Source organism: Triturus cristatus, chromosome 4_1 (assembly GCF_964204655.1).
Source record: "Triturus cristatus chromosome 4_1, aTriCri1.1, whole genome shotgun sequence".
NCBI classification, from domain to species: Eukaryota; Metazoa; Chordata; class Amphibia; order Caudata; family Salamandridae; genus Triturus; species Triturus cristatus.
In genome coordinates this window covers 139,299,178-139,315,109 of record NC_140585.1, presented here as the reverse complement: position 1 = coordinate 139,315,109, position 15,932 = coordinate 139,299,178, and the positions used below count along the sequence as shown (strand labels likewise).

General features: G+C 38.6%; 10 non-coding genes across 10 annotated transcripts; all 10 read left to right on the top strand.

The window, feature by feature from the left end:
* Nucleotides 1-3,209: 3,209 nt before the first annotated feature.
* Nucleotides 3,210-3,281, top strand: TRNAC-GCA (transfer RNA cysteine (anticodon GCA)). Its single transcript has one exon. It is a non-coding gene; the product is annotated as a tRNA-Cys (tRNA).
* A 2,076-nt stretch (nucleotides 3,282-5,357) lies between these two features.
* On the top strand, nucleotides 5,358-5,429 carry TRNAC-GCA (transfer RNA cysteine (anticodon GCA)). The gene has a single exon. It is a non-coding gene; the product is annotated as a tRNA-Cys (tRNA).
* Nucleotides 5,430-6,437: 1,008 nt separating this feature from the next.
* TRNAC-GCA (transfer RNA cysteine (anticodon GCA)) lies at nucleotides 6,438-6,509 on the top strand. Its single transcript has one exon. It is a non-coding gene; the product is annotated as a tRNA-Cys (tRNA).
* Nucleotides 6,510-7,506: 997 nt separating this feature from the next.
* TRNAC-GCA (transfer RNA cysteine (anticodon GCA)) lies at nucleotides 7,507-7,578 on the top strand. The gene has a single exon. It is a non-coding gene; the product is annotated as a tRNA-Cys (tRNA).
* Nucleotides 7,579-8,586: 1,008 nt separating this feature from the next.
* Nucleotides 8,587-8,658, top strand: TRNAC-GCA (transfer RNA cysteine (anticodon GCA)). Its single transcript has one exon. It is a non-coding gene; the product is annotated as a tRNA-Cys (tRNA).
* A 997-nt stretch (nucleotides 8,659-9,655) lies between these two features.
* TRNAY-GUA (transfer RNA tyrosine (anticodon GUA)) lies at nucleotides 9,656-9,727 on the top strand. Its single transcript has one exon. It is a non-coding gene; the product is annotated as a tRNA-Tyr (tRNA).
* A 2,077-nt stretch (nucleotides 9,728-11,804) lies between these two features.
* Nucleotides 11,805-11,876, top strand: TRNAC-GCA (transfer RNA cysteine (anticodon GCA)). The gene has a single exon. It is a non-coding gene; the product is annotated as a tRNA-Cys (tRNA).
* Nucleotides 11,877-12,884: 1,008 nt separating this feature from the next.
* Nucleotides 12,885-12,956, top strand: TRNAC-GCA (transfer RNA cysteine (anticodon GCA)). The gene has a single exon. It is a non-coding gene; the product is annotated as a tRNA-Cys (tRNA).
* A 996-nt stretch (nucleotides 12,957-13,952) lies between these two features.
* TRNAC-GCA (transfer RNA cysteine (anticodon GCA)) lies at nucleotides 13,953-14,024 on the top strand. The gene has a single exon. It is a non-coding gene; the product is annotated as a tRNA-Cys (tRNA).
* A 1,008-nt stretch (nucleotides 14,025-15,032) lies between these two features.
* TRNAC-GCA (transfer RNA cysteine (anticodon GCA)) lies at nucleotides 15,033-15,106 on the top strand. The gene has a single exon. It is a non-coding gene; the product is annotated as a tRNA-Cys (tRNA).
* The last annotated feature ends 826 nt before the right edge of the window (nucleotides 15,107-15,932 follow it).

Below are 15,932 nucleotides of genomic sequence, written 5' to 3'. Positions count from 1 at the left end.
ATATAGCTCAGTGGTAGAGCATTTTACTGCAGATCAAGAGGTCCCTGGTTCAAATCCGGGTGTCCGCTAAACCTATTTTGGTTCTGGTGTTTGTAGCTAGGATCTTTCTTAAAGTCCCTTTGGATCACCATTGACAGAGTCAGTGTTCAGTTGGATCTTATACTTTATTAGCATTACAGTGTCACTGCTCAAAACCTGGGAATAAATGCATTTTTACACAGGGCGTGGGAACTTTCTGAAACATCATTGATTTATTTTGGAATCCGGCTCTTCATTTCACAGCTTCAAACAAAGAGAATGACTATGAAAACAATTGAAAACTTTGTTATACAGTTTGGTGCTTCCTTGTAGCGCACTAAAGAAATGGCATAGTATACTCGGCAGCGCTGCAGTCAATCTATTTCTCATTTAACATGTGTCCTCAGTCTTACATATATTCCTCCTCTCCTCTGTGCATACAAAATATGTGTTTGTTTAAAGCACTTCATTCTTGTGCAACGTAGAAACTATTTAATTTCTCCTTAAAACCTCTGCCTACGTGCAAAATGTATGAACCCTCGTTGCAGATGAAAAAAGGCTGGCTCGAAGACTCAGGTCATTTTCGAACACAAAATGGCCTTTTCTGATATATTAAATTGATGGTACTTGAAAGGGACGTTTGGGTGTACCTTCCAAATACCAAATTGCAGTGGTATGTAGAAATGTTTTTCGTCCATCATTTGGCCCAAAACAATCATACTTCACCACCATCTCGGTGATTGTGGTAACCAATCCGCGAAAGGATAAGGCGTCCCGTAAAAACCTCTTCCCCTTTGAGAATGTTTCAAAACAAGCATTTTATGTACAGGCATTGGTCCTATGGACCACTGCCTGTTCAAATAAAATAACAATGAAACATATAAATATTTTTTTTAAACGATCCCGTTTTCCTTCAATAAATAATATTAAGAACTACTTCTCCTGTTCCACAGTTTCAAGCTTGTACTTTCCGGCCCAACTGAGCATGATGCTCACACTCTTTCATGAGGTACTGATATATTTTCATTCCGACTCTCACAAACAGGTGGGGATATAGCTCAGTGGTAGTGCATTTGACTGCAGATCAAGAGGTCCCTGGTTCAAATCCAGGTGTCCCCTTGGCCTGTTTTGGTTCTTGTGTTTGTAGCTGGGACTTTTCATAAAACCCCTTTGGATCATCATTGACAGAGTCAGTGTTCGCTTGGATCTTACACTTTAATAGCATTACAATGTCACTGCTCAAAACCTGAGAGTAAATGCATTTTTATACAGGGCTCGGTATTTCGTATGGGAAATGTCTGAAAAAGCATTGATTTATTTTGGAATCTGGCTCTTCCTTTCACCAAACAAAGGGAATGGACTATGAAAGCAATTGACAACTTTGTTTTACAGTTTGGTGCTTCCTTCGATCGCACTACAGAAATTGCATAGAAAAGTGGGCAGAAATGCAGTCAATCTATTCCTCATTTAACCTGTGTCCTCAGTCTTACATGTATTCCACCTCTTCTCTGTGCATACAAAGTATGTGTTTGTTTGAAGCACTTCATTTTTGTGCAATGCATAATCTATTTACTTTCTACTAAAAAACGCTGCCCACGTACAAGATGTATGAACCCTAGTTGCAGGTGCAAGCAGGCTGGTCTGAGAAACCAGGCCATTTGCGAACACAAAATTGCTTTTTCTGATGTATTAAGTCGAAGGTACATGAAATGGGTGTTTGGTTGTACCTTCAAATACCAAATTGTAGTGGTATGTAGAAATGTTTTTTCACCGTAATTTGGCCCAAAACAATCATACTTCACCACCATATCAGTGATTGTGGTAATCATTCCACAAAGATAAGTAGTCTCGTAAAAACCTGTTCCTCTTTGAGAATGTTTCAAAACAAACATTTTAATTACAGATATTGGTCCTATGGACCACTGCCTATTCAAATAAAATAACAATTAAACATATACATTTTGTTTTTTAAATGATCCTGTTTTTCTTTAATTAATAATATTAAGAACTACTTCTCCTTTTCCACAGTTTCAAGCTCGTACTTTGTGGCCCAACTGAGCTTGAGCCTCTCACTCTTTCATGATGTACTGTTATATTGTCATTCTGATCTTTGAAAACAGTTGGGGATATAGCTCAGTGGTAGAGCATTTTACTGCAGATCAAGAGGTCCCTGGTTCAAATCCGGGTGTCCCCTAAACCTATTTTGGTTCTGGTGTTTGTAGCTAGGATCTTTCATAAAGTCCCTTTGGATCACCATTGACAGAGTCAGTGTTCAGTTGGATCTTATACTTTATTAGCATTACAGTGTCACTGCTCAAAACCTGGGAATAAATGCATTTTTACACAGGGCGTGGGAACTTTCTGAAACATCATTGATTTATTTTGGAATCCGGCTCTTCATTTCACAGCTTCAAACAAAGAGAATGACTATGAAAACAATTGAAAACTTTGTTATACAGTTTGGTGCTTCCTTGTAGCGCACTAAAGAAATGGCATAGTATACTCGGCAGCGCTGCAGTCAATCTATTTCTCATTTAACATGTGTCCTCAGTCTTACATATATTCCTCCTCTCCTCTGTGCATACAAAATATGTGTTTGTTTAAAGCACTTCATTCTTGTGCAACGTAGAAACTATTTAATTTCTCCTTAAAACCTCTGCCTACGTGCAAAATGTATGAACCCTCGTTGCAGATGAAAAAAGGCTGGCTCGAAGACTCAGGTCATTTTCGAACACAAAATGGCCTTTTCTGATATATTAAATTGATGGTACTTGAAAGGGACGTTTGGGTGAACCTTCCAAATACCAAATTGCAGTGGTATGTAGAAATGTTTTTCGTCCATCATTTGGCCCAAAACAATCATACTTCACCACCATCTCGGTGATTGTGGTAACCAATCCGCGAAAGGATAAGGCGTCCCGTAAAAACCTCTTCCCCTTTGAGAATGTTTCAAAACAAGCATTTTATGTACAGGCATTGGTCCTATGGACCACTGCCTGTTCAAATAAAATAACAATGAAACATATAAATATTTTTTTTAAACGATCCCGTTTTCCTTCAATAATTAATATTAAGAACTACTTCTCCTGTTCCACAGTTTCAAGCTTGTACTTTCCGGCCCAACTGAGCATGATGCTCACACTCTTTCATGAGGTACTGATATATTTTCATTCCGACTCTCACAAACAGGTGGGGATATAGCTCAGTGGTAGAGCATTTGACTGCAGATCAAGAGGTCCCTGGTTCAAATCCAGGTGTCCCCTTGGCCTGTTTTGGTTCTTGTGTTTGTAGCTGGGACTTTTCATAAAACCCCTTTGGATCATCATTGACAGAGTCAGTGTTCGCTTGGATCTTACACTTTAATAGCATTACAATGTCACTGCTCAAAACCTGAGAGCAAATGCATTTTTATACAGGGCTCGGTATTTCGTATGGGAAATGTCTGAAAAAGCATTGATTTATTTTGGAATCTGGCTCTTCCTTTCACAGCATCAAACAAAGGGAATGGACTATGAAAGCAATTGACAACTTTGTTTTACAGTTTGGTGCTTCCTTCGATCGCACTACAGAAATTGCATAGAAAAGTGGGCAGAAATGCAGTCAATCTATTCCTCATTTAACCTGTGTCCTCAGTCTTACATGTATTCCACCTCTTCTCTGTGCATACAAAGTATGTGTTTGTTTGAAGCACTTCATTTTTGTGCAATGCATAATCTATTTACTTTCTACTAAAAAACGCTGCCCACGTACAAGATGTATGAACCCTAGTTGCAGGTGCAAGCAGGCTGGTCTGAGAAACCAGGCCATTTGCGAACACAAAATTGCTTTTTCTGATGTATTAAATCGAAGGTACATGAAATGGGTGTTTGGTTGTACCTTCAAATACCAAATTGTAGTGGTATGTAGAAATGTTTTTTCACCGTAATTTGGCCCCAAACAATCATACTTCACCACCATATCAGTGATTGTGGTAATCATTCCACAAAGATAAGTAGTCTCGTAAAAACCTGTTCCTCTTTGAGAATGTTTCAAAACAAACATTTTAATTACAGATATTGGTCCTATGGACCACTGCCTATTCAAATAAAATAACAATTAAACATATACATATTGTTTTTTAAATGATCCTGTTTTCCTTTAATTAATAATATTAAGAACTACTTCTCCTTTTCCACAGTTTCAAGCTCGTACTTTGTGGCCCAACTGAGCTTGAGCCTCTCACTCTTTCATGATGTACTGTTATATTGTCATTTTGATCTTTGAAAACAGTTGGGGATATAGCTCAGTGGAAGAGCATTTTACTGCATATCAAGAGGTCCCTGGTTCAAATCCGGGTGTCCCCTAAACCTATTTTGGTTTTGTGTTTGTAGCTGGGATCTTTCATAAAGTCCCTATGGATCACCATTGACAGAGTCAGTGTTCAGTTGGATCTTATACTTTATTAGCATTACAGTGTCACTGCTCAAAACCTGGGAATAAATGCATTTTTACACAGGGCGTGGGAACTTTCTGAAACATCATTGATTAATTTTGGAATCCGGCTCTTCCTTTCACAGCTTCAAGCAAAGAGAATCACTATGAAAACAATTGAAAACTTTGTTATACAGTTTGGTGCTTCCTTGTAGCGCACTAAAGAAATGGCATAGTATACTCGGCAGCGCTGCAGTCAATCTATTTCTCATTTAACCTGTGTTCTCAGTCTTACATATATTCCTCCTCTCCTCTGTGCATACAAAATATGTGTTTGTTTAAAGCACTTCATTCTTGTGCAACGTAAAAACTATTTAATTTCTCCTTAAAACCTCTGCCTACGTGCAAAATGTATGAACCCTCGTTGCAGATGAAAAAAGGCTGGCTCGAAGACTCAGGCCATTTTCGAACAGAAAATGGCCTTTTCTGATATATTAAATTGATGGTACTTGAAAGGGACGTTTGGGTGTACCTTTCAAATACCAAATTGCAGTGGTATGTAGAAATGTTTTTCGTCCATCATTTGGCCCAAAACAATCATACTTCACCACCATCTCGGTGATTGTGGTAACCAATCCGCGAAAGGATAAGGCGTCCCGTAAAAGCCTCTTCCCCTTTGAGAATGTTTCAAAACAAGCATTTTATGTACAGGCATTGGTCCTATGGACCACTGCCTGTTCAAATAAAATAACAATGAAACATATAAATATTTTTTTTAAACGATCCCGTTTTCCTTCAATAAATAATATTAAGAACTACTTCTCCTGTTCCACAGTTTCAAGCTTGTACTTTCCGGCCCAACTGAGCATGATGCTCACACTCTTTCATGAGGTACTGATATATTTTCATTCCGACTCTCGCAAACAGGTGGGGATATAGCTCAGTGGTAGAGCATTTGACTGCAGATCAAGAGGTCCCTGGTTCAAATCCAGGTGTCCCCTTGGCCTGTTTTGGTTCTTGTGTTTGTAGCTGGGACTTTTCATAAAACCCCTTTGGATCATCATTGACAGAGTCAGTGTTCGCTTGGATCTTACACTTTAACAGCATTACAATGTCACTGCTCAAAACCTGAGAGTAAATGCATTTTTATACAGGGCTCGGTATTCCGTATGGGAAATGTCTGAAAAAGCATTGATTTATTTTGGAATCTGGCTCTTCCTTTCACAGCACCAAACAAAGGGAATGGACTATGAAAGCAATTGGCAACTTTGTTTTACAGTTTAGTGCTTCCTTCAGTCGCACTACAGAAATTGCATTGAAAAGTGGGCAGCAATGCAGTCAATCTATTCCTCATTTAACCTGTGTCCTCAGTCTTACATGTATTCCACCTCTTCTCTGTGCATACAAAGTATGTGTTTGTTTGAAGCACTTCATTTTTGTGCAATGCATAATCTATTTACTTTCTACTAAAATACGCTGCCCACGTACAAGATGTACGAACCCTAGTTGCAGGTACAAGCAGGCTGGTCTGAGAAACCAGGCCATTTGCGAACACAAAATAGCTTTTTCTGATGTATTAAATCGAAGGTACATGAAAGGGGTGTTTGGTTGTACCTTCAAATACCAAATTGTAGTGGTATGCAGAAATGTTTTTTCACCGTAATTTGGCCCAAAACAATCATACTTCACCACCATATCAGTGATTGTGGTAATCAATCCACAAAGATAAGTAGTCTCGTAAAAACCTCTTCCCCTTTGAGAATGTTTCAAAACAAACATTTTAATTACAGATATTGGTCCTATGGACCACTGCCTATTCAAATAAAATAACAATTAAACATATTCATTTTGTTTTTTAAATGATCCTGTTTTCCTTTAATTAATAATATTAAGAACTACTTCTCCTTTTCCACAGTTTCAAGCTCGTACTTTGTGGCCCAACTGAGCTTGAGCCTCTCACTCTTTCATGATGTACTGATATATTGTCATTCTGATCTTTGAAAACAGTTGGGGATATAGCTCAGTGGTAGAGCATTTGACTGCAGATCAAGAGGTTCCTGGTTTAAATCCGGGTGTCCCCTAAACCTATTTTGGTTTTGGTGTTTGTAGCTGGGATCTTTCATAAAGTCCCTATGGATCACCATTGACAGAGTCAGTGTTCAGTTGGATCTTATACTTTATTAGCATTACAGTGTCACTGCTCAAAACCTGGGAATAAATGCATTTTTACACAGGGCTTGGGAACTTTCTGAAACATCATTGATTTATTTTGGAATCCGGCTCTTCCTTTCACAGCTTCAAGCAAAGAGAATCACTATGAAAACAATTGAAAACTTTGTTATACAGTTTGGTGCTTCCTTGTAGCGCACTAAAGAAATGGCATAGTATACTCGGCAGCGCTGCAGTCAATCTATTTCTCATTTAACCTGTGTCCTCAGTCTTACATATATTCCTCCTCTCCTCTGTGCATACAAAATATGTGTTTGTTTAAAGCACTTCATTCTTGTGCAACGTAGAAACTATTTAATTTCTCCTTAAAACCTCTGCCTACGTGCAAAATGTATGAACCCTCGTTGCAGATGAAAAAAGGCTGGCTCGAAGACTCAGGCCATTTTCGAACACAAAATGGCCTTTTCTGATATATTAAATTGATGGTACTTGAAAGGGACGTTTGGGTGTACCTTCCAAATACCAAATTGCAGTGGTATGTAGAAATGTTTTTCGTCCATCATTTGGCCCAAAACAATCATACTTCACCACCATCTCGGTGATTGTGGTAACCAATCCGCGAAAGGATAAGGCGTCCCGTAAAAACCTCTTCCCCTTTGAGAATGTTTCAAAACAAGCATTTTATGTACAGGCATTGGTCCTATGGACCACTGCCTGTTCAAATAAAATAACAATGAAACATATAAATATTTTTTTTAAACGATCCCGTTTTCCTTCAATAAATAATTTTAAGAACTACTTCTCCTGTTCCACAGTTTCAAGCTTGTACTTTCCGGCCCAACTGAGCATGATGCTCACACTCTTTCATGAGGTACTGATATATTTTCATTCCGACTCTCACAAACAGGTGGGGATATAGCTCAGTGGTAGAGCATTTGACTGCAGATCAAGAGGTCCCTGGTTCAAATCCAGGTGTCCCCTTGGCCTGTTTTGGTTCTTGTGTTTGTAGCTGGGACTTTTCATAAAACCCCTTTGGATCATCATTGACAGAGTCAGTGTTCGCTTGGATCTTACACTTTAACAGCATTACAATGTCACTGCTCAAAACCTGAGAGTAAATGCATTTTTATACAGGGCTCGGTATTCCGTATGGGAAATGTCTGAAAAAGCATTGATTTATTTTGGAATCTGGCTCTTCCTTTCACAGCACCAAACAAAGGGAATGGACTATGAAAGCAATTGGCAACTTTGTTTTACAGTTTAGTGCCTCCTTCAATCGCACTACAGAAATTGCATAGAAAAGTGGGCAGCAATGCAGTCAATCTATTCCTCATTTAACCTGTGTCCTCAGTCTTACATGTATTCCACCTCTTCTCTGTGCATACAAAGTATGTGTTTGTTTGAAGCACTTCATTTTTGGGCAATGCATAATCTATTTACTTTCTACTAAAATACGCTGCCCACGTACAAGATGTACGAACCCTAGTTGCAGGTGCAAGCAGGCTGGTCTGAGAAACCAGGCCATTTGCGAACACAAAATAGCTTTTTCTGATGTATTAAATCGAAGGTACATGAAAGGAGTGTTTGGTTGTACCTTCAAATACCAAATTGTAGTGGTATGCAGAAATGTTTTTTCACCGTAATTTGGCCCAAAACAATCATACTTCACCACCATATCAGTGATTGTGGTAATCAATCCACAAAGATAAGTAGTCTCGTAAAAACCTCTTCCCCTTTGAGAATGTTTCAAAACAAACATTTTAATTACAGATATTGGTCCTATGGACCACTGCCTATTCAAATAAAATAACAATTAAACATATTCATTTTGTTTTTTAAATGATCCTGTTTTCCTTTAATTAATAATATTAAGAACTACTTCTCCTTTTCCACAGTTTCAAGCTCGTACTTTGTGGCCCAACTGAGCTTGAGCCTCTCACTCTTTCATGATGTACTGATATATTGTCATTCTGATCTTTGAAAACAGTTGGGGATATAGCTCAGTGGTAGAGCATTTGACTGCAGATCAAGAGGTCCCTGGTTTAAATCCGGGTGTCCCCTAAACCTATTTTGGTTTTGGTGTTTGTAGCTGGGATCTTTCATAAAGTCCCTATGGATCACCATTGACAGAGTCAGTGTTCAGTTGGATCTTATACTTTATTAGCATTACAGTGTCACTGCTCAAAACCTGGGAATAAATGCATTTTTACACAGGGCGTGGGAACTTTCTGAAACATCATTGATTTATTTTGGAATCCGGCTCTTCCTTTCACAGCTTCAAGCAAAGAGAATCACTATGAAAACAATTGAAAACTTTGTTATACAGTTTGGTGCTTCCTTGTAGCGCACTAAAGAAATGGCATAGTATACCCGGCAGCGCTGCAGTCAATCTATTTCTCATTTAACCTGTGTCCTCAGTCTTACATATATTCCTCCTCTCCTCTGTGCATACAAAATATGTGTTTGTTTAAAGCACTTCATTCTTGTGCAACGTAGAAACTATTTAATTTCTCCTTAAAACCTCTGCCTACGTGCAAAATGTATGAACCCTCGTTGCAGATGAAAAAAGGCTGGCTCGAAGACTCAGGCCATTTTCGAACACAAAATGGCCTTTTCTGATATATTAAATTGATGGTACTTGAAAGGGACGTTTGGGTGTACCTTCCAAATACCAAATTGCAGTGGTATGTAGAAATGTTTTTCGTCCATCATTTGGCCCAAAACAATCATACTTCACCACCATCTCGGTGAATGTGGTAACCAATCCGCAAAAGGATAAGGCGTCCCGTAAAAACCTCTTCCCCTTTGAGAATGTTTCAAAACAAGCATTTTATGTACAGGCATTGGTCCTATGGACCACTGCCTGTTCAAATAAAATAACAATGAAACATATACATATTTTTTTTAAACGATCCCGTTTTCCTTCAATAAATAATATTAAGAACTACTTCTCCTGTTCCACAGTTTCAAGCTTGTACTTTCCGGCCCAACTGAGCATGATGCTCACACTGTTTCATGAGGTACTGATATATTTTCATTCCGACTCTCACAAACAGGTGGGGATATAGCTCAGTGGTAGAGCATTTGACTGTAGATCAAGAGGTCCCTGGTTCAAATCCAGGTGTCCCCTTGGCCTGTTTTGGTTCTTGTGTTTGTAGCTGGGACTTTTCATAAAACCCCTTTGGATCATCATTGACAGAGTCAGTGTTCGCTTGGATCTTACACTTTAATAGCATTACAATGTCACTGCTCAAAACCTGAGAGTAAATGCATTTTGATACAGGGCTCGGTATTTCGTATGGGAAATGTCTGAAAAAGCATTGATTTATTTTGGAATCTGGCTCTTCCTTTCACAGCACCAAACAAAGGGAATGGACTATGAAAGCAATTGACAACTTTGTTTTACAGTTTGGTGCTTCCTTCGATCGCACTACAGAAATTGCATAGAAAAGTGGGCAGAAATGCAGTCAATCTATTCCTCATTTAACCTGTGTCCTCAGTCTTACATGTATTCCACCTCTTCTCTGTGCATACAAAGTATGTGTTTGTTTGAAGCACTTCATTTTTGTGCAATGCATAATCTATTTACTTTCTACTAAAAAACGCTGCCCACGTACAAGATGTATGAACCCTAGTTGCAGGTGCAAGCAGGCTGGTCTGAGAAACCAGGCCATTTGCGAACACAAAATTGCTTTTTCTGATGTATTAAATCGAAGGTACATGAAATGGGTGTTTGGTTGTACCTTCAAATACCAAATTGTAGTGGTATGTAGAAATGTTTTTTCACCGTAATTTGGCCCAAAACAATCATACTTCACCACCATATCAGTGATTGTGGTAATCATTCCACAAGGATAAGTAGTCTCGTAAAAACCTGTTCCTCTTTGAGAATGTTTCAAAACAAACATTTTAATTACAGATATTGGTCCTATGGACCACTGCCTATTCAAATAAAATAACAATTAAACATATACATTTTGTTTTTTAAATGATCCTGTTTTCCTTTAATTAATAATATTAAGAACTACTTCTCCTTTTCCACAGTTTCAAGCTCGTACTTTGTGGCCCAACTGAGCTTGAGCTTCTCACTCTTTCATGATGTACTGTTATATTGTCATTCTGATCTTTGAAAAAAGTTGGGGATATAGCTCAGTGGTAGAGCATTTTACTGCAGATCAAGAGGTCCCTGGTTCAAATCCGGGTGTCCCCTAAACCTATTTTGGTTCTGGTGTTTGTAGCTAGGATCTTTCATAAAGTCCCTTTGGATCACCATTGACAGAGTCAGTGTTCAGTTGGATCTTATAGTTTATTAGCATTACAGTGTCACTGCTCAAAACCTGGGAATAAATGCATTTTTACACAGGGCGTGGGAACTTTCTGAAACATCATTGATTTATTTTGGAATCCGGCTCTTCCTTTCACAGCTTCAAACAAAGAGAATGACTATGAAAACAATTGAAAACTTTGTTATACAGTTTGGTGCTTCCTTGTAGCGCACTAAAGAAATGGCATAGTATACTCGGCAGCGCTGCAGTCAATCTATTTCTCATTTAACATGTGTCCTCAGTCTTACATATATTCCTCCTCTCCTCTGTGCATACAAAATATGGGTTTGTTTAAAGCACTTCATTCTTGTGCAACGTAGAAACTATTTAATTTCTCCTTAAAACCTCTGCCTACGTGCAAAATGTATGAACCCTTGTTGCAGATGAAAAAAGGCTGGCTCGAAGACTCAGGTCATTTTCGAACACAAAATGGCCTTTTCTGATATATTAAATTGATGGTACTTGAAAGGGACATTTGGGTGTACCTTCCAAATACCAAATTGCAGTGGTATGTAGAAATGTTTTTCGTCCATCATTTGGCCCAAAACAATCATACTTCACCACCATCTCGGTGATTGTGGTAACCAATCCGCGAAAGGATAAGGCGTCCCGTAAAAACCTCTTCCCCTTTGAGAATGTTTCAAAACAAGCATTTTATGTACAGGCATTGGTCCTATGGACCACTGCCTGTTCAAATAAAATAACAATGAAGCATATAAATATTTTTTTTAAACGATCCCGTTTTCCTTCAATAAATAATATTAAGAACTACTTCTCCTGTTCCACAGTTTCAAGCTTGTACTTTCCGGCCCAACTGAGCATGATGCTCACACTCTTTCATGAGGTACTGATATATTTTCATTCCGACTCTCACAAACAGGTGGGGATATAGCTCAGTGGTAGAGCATTTGACTGCAGATCAAGAGGTCCCTGGTTCAAATCCAGGTGTCCCCTTGGCCTGTTTTGGTTCTTGTGTTTGTAGCTGGGACTTTTCATAAAACCCCTTTGGATCATCATTGACAGAGTCAGTGTTCGCTTGGATCTTACACTTTAATAGCATTACAATGTCACTGCTCAAAACCTGAGAGTAAATGCATTTTTATACAGGGCTCGGTATTTCGTATGGGAAATGTCTGAAAAAGCATTGATTTATTTTGGAATCTGGCTCTTCCTTTCACAGCACCAAACAAAGGGAATGGACTATGAAAGCAATTGACAACTTTGTTTTACAGTTTGGTGCTTCCTTCGATCGCACTACAGAAATTGCATAGAAAAGTGGGCAGAAATGCAGTCAATCTATTCCTCATTTAACCTGTGTCCTCAGTCTTACATGTATTCCACCTCTTCTCTGTGCATACAAAGTATGTGTTTGTTTGAAGCACTTCATTTTTGTGCAATGCATAATCTATTTACTTTCTACAAAAAAACGCTGCCCACGTACAAGATGTACGAACCCTAGTTGCAGGTGCAAGCAGGCTGGTCTGAGAAACCAGGCCATTTGCGAACACAAAATTGCTTTTTCTGATGTATTAAATCGAAGGTACATGAAATGGGTGTTTGGTTGTACCTTCAAATACCAAATTGTAGTGGTATGTAGAAATGTTTTTTCACCGTAATTTGGCCCAAAACAATCATACTTCACCACCATATCAGTGATTGTGGTAATCAATCCACAAAGATAAGTAGTCTCGTAAAAACCTCTTCCTCTTTGAGAATGTTTCAAAACAAACATTTTAATTACAGATATTGGTCCTATGGACCACTGCCTATTCAAATAAAATAACAATGAAACATATACATTTTGTTTTTTAAATGATCCTGTTTTCCTTTAATTAATATTATTAAGAACTACTTCTCCTTTTCCACAGTTTCAAGCTCGTACTTTGTGGCCAAACTGAGCTTGAGCCTCTCACTCTTTCATGATGTACTGATATATTGTCATTCTGATCCTTAAAAACAGTTGGGGATATAGCTCAGTGGTAGAGCATTTGACTGCAGATCAAGAGGTCCCTGGTTCAAATCCGGGTGTCCCCTACGCCTATTTTGGTTCTGGTGTTTGTAGCTGGGATCTTTCATAAAGTCCCTTTGGATCACCATTGACAGAGTCAGTGTTCAGTTGGATCTTATACTTTATTAGCATTACAGTGTCACTGCTCAAAACCTGGGAATAAATGCATTTTTACACAGGGCGTGGGAACTTTCTGAAACATCATTGGTTTATTTTGGAATCCGGCTCTTCCTTTCACAGCTTCAAACAAAGAGAATGACTATGAAAACAATTGAAAACTTTGTTATACAGTTTGGTGCTTCCTTGTAGCGCACTAAAGAAATGGCATAGTATACTCGGCAGCGCTGCAGTCAATCTATTTCTCATTTAACATGTGTCCTCAGTCTTACATATATTCCTCCTCTCCTCTGTGCATACAAAATATGTGTTTGTTTAAAGCACTTCATTCTTGTGCAACGTAGAAACTATTTAATTTCTCCTTAAAACCTCTGCCTACGTGCAAAATGTATGAACCCTCGTTGCAGATGAAAAAAGGCTGGCTCGAAGACTCAGGTCATTTTCGAACACAAAATGGCCTTTTCTGATATATTAAATTGATGGTACTTGAAAGGGACATTTGGGTGTACCTTCCAAATACCAAATTGCAGTGGTATGTAGAAATGTTTTTCGTCCATCATTTGGCCCAAAACAATCATACTTCCCCACCATCTCGGTGATTGTGGTAACCAATCCGCGAAAGGATAAGGCGTCCCGTAAAAACCTCTTCCCCTTTGAGAATGTTTCAAAACAAGCATTTTATGTACAGGCATTGGTCCTATGGACCACTGCCTGTTCAAATAAAATAACAATGAAGCATATAAATATTTTTTTAAACGATCCCGTTTTCCTTCAATAAATAATATTAAGAACTACTTCTCCTGTTCTACAGTTTCAAGCTTGTACTTTCCGGCCCGACTGAGCATGATGCTCACACTCTTTCATGAGGTACTGATATATTTTCATTCCAACTCTCAGAAACAGGTGGGGATATAGCTCAGTGGTAGAGCATTTGACTGCAGATCAAGAGGTCCCTGGTTCAAATCCAGGTGTCCCCTTAGCCTGTTTTGGTTCTTGTGTTTGTAGCTGGGACTTTTCATAAAACCCCTTTGGATCATCATTGACAGAGTCAGTGTTCGCTTGGATCTTACACTTTAATAGCATTACAATGTCACTGGTCAAAACCTGAGAGTAAATGCATTTTTATACAGGGCTCGGTATTCCGTATGGGAAATGTCTGAAAAAGCATTGATTTATTTTGGAATCTGGCTCTTCCTTTCACAGCACCAAACAAAGGGAATGGACTATGAAAGCAATTGACAACTTTGTTTTACAGTTTGGTGCTTCCTTCGATCGCACTACAGAAATTGCATAGAAAAGTGGGCAGCAATGCAGTCAATCTATTCCTCATTTACCCTGTGTCCTCAGTCTTACATGTATTCCACCTCTTCTCTGTGCATACAAAGTATGTGTTTGTTTGAAGCACTTCATTTTTGTGCAATGCATAATCTATTTACTTTCTACTAAAAAACGCTGCCCACGTACAAGATGTACGAACCCTAGTTGCAGGTGCAAGCAGGCTGGTCTGAGAAACCAGGCCATTTGCGAACACAAAATAGCTTTTTCTGATGTATTAAATCGAAGGTACATGAAAGGGGTGTTTGGTTGTACCTTCAAATACCAAATTGTAGTGGTATGCAGAAATGTTTTTTCTCCGTAAATTGGCCCAAAACAATCATACTTCACCACCATATCAGTGATTGTGGTAATCAATCCACAAAGATAAGTAGTCTCGTAAAACCCTCTTCCCCTTTGAGAATGTTTCAAAACAAACATTTTAATTACAGATATTGGTCCTATGGACCACTGCCTATTCAAATAAAATAACAATTAAACATATACATTTTGTTTTTTAAATGATCCTGCTTTCCTTTAATTAATAATATTAAGAACTACTTCTCCTTTTCCACAGTTTCAAGCTCGTACTTTGTGGCCCAACTGAGCTTGAGCCTCTCACTCTTTCATGATGTACTGATATATTGTCATTCTGATCTTTGAAAACAGCTGGGGATATAGCTCAGTGGTAGAGCATTTGACTGCAGATCAAGAGGTCCCTGGTTCAAATCCGGGAGTGTCCCCTAAACCTATTTTGGTTCTGGTGTTTGTAGCTGGGATCTTTCATAAAGTCCCTTTGGATCACCATTGACAGAGTCAGTGTTCAGTTGGATCTTATACTTTATTAGCATTACAGTGTCACTGCTCAAAACCTGGGAATAAATGCATTTTTACACAGGGCGAGGGAACTTTCTGAAACATCATTGATTTATTTTGGAATCCGGCTCTTCCTTTCACAGCTTCAAGCAAAGAGAATGACTATGAAAACAATTGTAAACTTTGTTATACAGTTTGGTGCTTCCTTGTAGCGCACTAAAGAAATGGCATAGTATACTCGGCAGCGCTGCAGTCAATCTATTTCTCATTTAACCTGTGTCCTCAGTCTTACATATATTCCTCCTCTCCTCTGTGCATACAAAATATGTGTTTGTTTAAAGCACTTCATTCTTGTGCAACGTAGAAACTATTTAATTTCTCCTTAAAACCTCTGCCTACGTGCAAAATGTATGAACCCTCGTTGCAGATGAAAAAAGGCTGGCTCGAAGACTCAGGCCATTTTTGAACACAAAATTGCCTTTTCTGATATATTAAATTGATGGTACTTGAAAGGGACGTTTGGGTGTACCTTCCAAATACCAAATTGCAGTGGTATGTAGAAATGTTTTTCGTCCATTATTTGGCCCAAAACAATCATACTTCACCACCATCTCGGTGATTGTGGTAACCAATCCGCGAAAGGATAAGGCGTCCCATAAAAACCTCTTCCCCTTTGAGAATGTTTCAAAACAAGCATTTTATGTACAGGCATTGGTCCTATGGACCACTGCCTGTTCAAATAAAATAACAATGAA